The 3989-nt window shown below is 39.8% G+C and overlaps 1 pseudogene; it reads left to right on the forward strand.

The window, feature by feature from the left end:
- The first annotated feature begins 2623 nt into the window (after positions 1-2623).
- On the forward strand, positions 2624-3067 carry LOC149211728 (putative protein phosphatase 2C 25 pseudogene; annotated as a pseudogene).
- The last annotated feature ends 922 nt before the right edge of the window (positions 3068-3989 follow it).

A 3989-nucleotide genomic window follows, 5' to 3' on the forward strand; every position in this document is an offset into this window, starting at 1 on the left:
GGACATCTGGGTCTTGAAGGCTTGCTCTAGAGATGAGTTTTCATTTCTACTCAACCTCTGCTCATGTGTTATCAGTGATGCATGAAGTTCATCAACTAAAAAGTTTGAGAGATCCTTTGTCTCTTCTATGGTGGTGACAATCACATCAAACTTTGAGGGTAGGATCCTCAATAGTTTCTCCATAATCCTCCTTTCTTCAAGAACTTCTCCATGATTCCTTATCTGTGTGACTAGACCAATCACATGTGTGAAGAATGAGTCAATATTATCTGACTCATTCATGCACAGATTCTCAAAATCTCTCCTCAGCAACTGTAGTTTTGCTGTCTTCACTTTCTCCATGCCTTGATAGGTTGTCTTGAAAGTTTTCCATGCTTCTTTGGATGTCTTGGCTGCTACTATCCTTGGAAACACACTCTCATGCACTGCTTGATACAAAAATACAAGGGCTTTTGAATCCTTCTTCCTATTTCTCTTCAACAGATCTTTCTCTGCCTGAGTTAAACAATTAAACTCATCTTCATCTCCTGGTTCTTCAAACCCATATTCAACAAGTTCCCATAAATCTTGTGAGGCAAACAGGGCTCTCATGGTTATTACCCAATAGTCATAGTTTTTCCCATTAAACTATGGGAGCTGAGTATTAAAAATACCCATGCTAGTGCTGGTGCTGGAGCCAGCCATTCCTTACACTCTCAGCTATGCTTCAAATATTTGACTGTGTATTTAAAAATCACTGCCTCTTGAACATCAACACCAAAAAAACTTTGAGAGATACTTGGATCATTTCTTGACTGAGTCTTCACTCTGCTGGAGAAGCTGCTGCAGCAAGAAATCCTTCCCTTCAACTTCTTTGACCCCTTCAAAGAGCCTGAACAAGCTCCGATACCATTGTTGGGAATTTTCTGGCAAATTCCAAAACAAAATCATTGAACAGAGAAAATGCTCTGTTTTGCACAGGATCTTAACACAAGGAAGCTATAATTGTTTTCTTAGAACAGAGTATTACACACACCCACAAAAGCTTTGTATTCATTAAAATGAAACTATTGTTACAAAAACGTCTTCCTCTTAACAGAGGGATTTTTACCAACACTGCTTCAGAAGCAGAAACAAAATTACTCTGTCTCTTACAAAAAAAAATTACACTGCTATGTGTAAATTTTTTTAACTTGCATTTACGCTGTTGCATTTTACATTTCCCTTTCAACAAAATATTACATTCACGTTCTGCTACAAATTCCTTCTCATTTTCTCTCAACGAGAAAAAACAAAAAAAATTACCTCTCCGCTGCTGCGTATGGCAATTTCGTATTCTCAAAAAAAAAAAAATTACATACAGGCGCTGCTCTGTTTCCTTACATAACTTCAACAAAAACAATTTCCCATGCTGCCCTGTTCCTCTATATTCACACTGTTGTGTGTTTTCATTGCCAATACAATGAACCAAAAAAAACATTACATACTACTTTGAACCATACTCCCGTAGACAATAAAAAAGTAATAAAATTAAAACATTACATATACGTTTACCTATGCCCATACTTCCCATGAATTAAACAAATAATAAAATTAAAGTTTTACCAACCTTTACTGACCGGAGTAAATTCATTAATTATTTTACTGTTAAGCCTGGCGGTCAAAATCAAAAACTTCACGTTAAGAAATTAATGCTGCAGGACTGTTGCTGTATGTCAACCGTTGATCTGCCCTCAAAAAATCAGACGGTCATGGTCAATATCGGAAGGCCTCTTCTTACCGACCTTTACCTTCTGGGGAATGAGTGGTTTTAAAACCGTATTGTGGACACGCGTCAGCGGGTTGGTGTGATCGAAGCCTCCCAGGGAAAAACAACTTTTGGAAAAAGGCGGTGCAGGGAATGGACTGGTGGTTTTGCAAAACTGCGCTGCAATAAATGCCGCAGTTGGAATTATTAATATTTCAACAAAAACTGGACTTTTCCCAAACTCTCATCTCATATGAAACGATTGAACGCTATAAGAATCCCAGAATATTCTATGTTTAACAGGTTTGGAGAGAGATATTCAACTGAATTGAAACGAGAGAAAAGTTCATTTATTTATCACCGTTGTAGAGGTCCTGTGAGTACAAAGGTTTCCGAAGGTATCAACAAAGTTCACCATCATCGCCAGCGGATCCACAGATTGTTAACATGGCTTGCATTGTAGCAGTGAATTCTCCCTCGGTCTTCAGCCCCTGCAGGTCCCCGTTTATACACAATTCTAGTATTGAGATATGGGCAGCTTCCCCCAGGAATCATGGTTTCCAGACGCCCAGGAGCAGCAGCGTCCACGCAAATTTTGTGTGGTCTTCGCTGAGGCCTGTTTTAACCATCAGAGATGAAAATATGTTGTGGATCGAGAGTGGGGAGAACCCGACCGAGAGGCCTTTCCCTTCTCGTGTCATTGTCCCAGAGGATAATGTTTCGAATGTCCGCATGTTCGCTTTTCCTCCTCTCAAAAGGAAACGACCGCAGAGGCTGGATATTCCACTGCAACTATCGGGCCTAAACGTACCGTGCCCGGAAGTGGAGTAGCCAAAGGAGGTGAATGAGGAGGGTACTCATTATGTAGTTTCGCACAAAAAAGATCGGCGAGAATTCATGGAGGATACCCACAAAGCCATTGCCAATGTTCTCGGTGATTCCAAACAGGCCTTTTTTGGTGTGTTCTATGGTCACGGTGGTCAGAAAGCTGCAGCTTTCACAGCTGAAAATATTGGGCAGAATATTGTGGACGCTATGCTCAGCATGGAAGATGAATCCGAGGACTTTCTTGAGCAGGCCTTTAGAGCTAGATACTTAACAACAGATGCTGAGTTTTTGAAGCAGGAGTTTGGCAGCGGTACTGCTTGTGTGACCGCTCTGATTAAAGGTGGTAGCTTAGTGGTTTCCAATGCTGGGGATTGTCGAGCCGTTATGAGCAGAGAGGGCGTCGCTGAAGCCCTTACATGTGATCATCGAGTTAGAAGGGAGGACGAGCGACAATGGATAGAAAATTTGGGTGGAATTGTGGAGCTCCGCCATGGAGTTTGGCGAGTTCAGTGATCTCTGTCTGTATCTAGGGCAATAGGGGATTCACACTTGAAAGAATGGATAACCGTTGAACCAGAGACAAGAAAGATTAAAATTACATCTGATTGTGAGTTTTTAATTTTGGCATCAAATGGGATCTGGAATAAAGTAAGTAATCAGGAAGCAGTGGATATTGCCAGGTCTTTCTACGTCGAGAAGCAACCTACTTTTTTACCATTAGCAGGAGGTCCTATGGCTGCTTGCAAAAAGCTTGTAGAAGTAGCAGTAACCAGAAAATATCAAGATGATATGAGCGTAATGATAGTACAACTGCCACATTTTTGCATGAAAGAGATTTAGAAAGTGAGGTGAGCCGAGCGGAGGGATACCATCAAAAGAGTAGACTAGTTACACCCATCTGGCCCAACATGGGTGTTGCAGACATTAAAACGACCACACCCTATAGACTTGCTAAATAAGTAGTGGGAAGGATGGGATACAACCACATCCATTTTTGGAAAGTCCCTCAGAATACGGGGTCCAATCCCTTTTCGTTTTTCACCATCATGTTTAAGTTTCTTAAGGCAAGTTCATAAGAATTTGCTACTGCATTTGACATATACATCTAACATCATATAAAAAATATTGGTGGCAGTAATAATTATATCTTGTTATAGGGTAGGTCTAGTCAATGTAGTTTCAATTTTACTTTGAAACTACTTCAAAAGCAATTGTTGTTGAAGGCAGAAGAGTTAGTGAATGGAATAAGTTTTAGTGAGTATGATGGGATTTGGAGTTGTCATATATCACTAATATTAATTTTTAATGTGGATTGAAACAAATTAGTGAACTAGGTAGAAAGAAGATTACACTTTAGAATTAGTTTCAGTGAATATGGTCCATAATCAAAAAAATTATCAATATGGATTTTTATTTGGGATAATGTTAGTTTTTT

Source organism: Pinus tabuliformis, chromosome 1_1 (genome assembly GCF_031772625.1).
Source record: "Pinus tabuliformis cultivar Carrire ecotype Pingquan chromosome 1_1, CPIR1, whole genome shotgun sequence".
In the NCBI taxonomy this organism is placed as follows: domain Eukaryota; kingdom Viridiplantae; phylum Streptophyta; class Pinopsida; order Pinales; family Pinaceae; genus Pinus; species Pinus tabuliformis.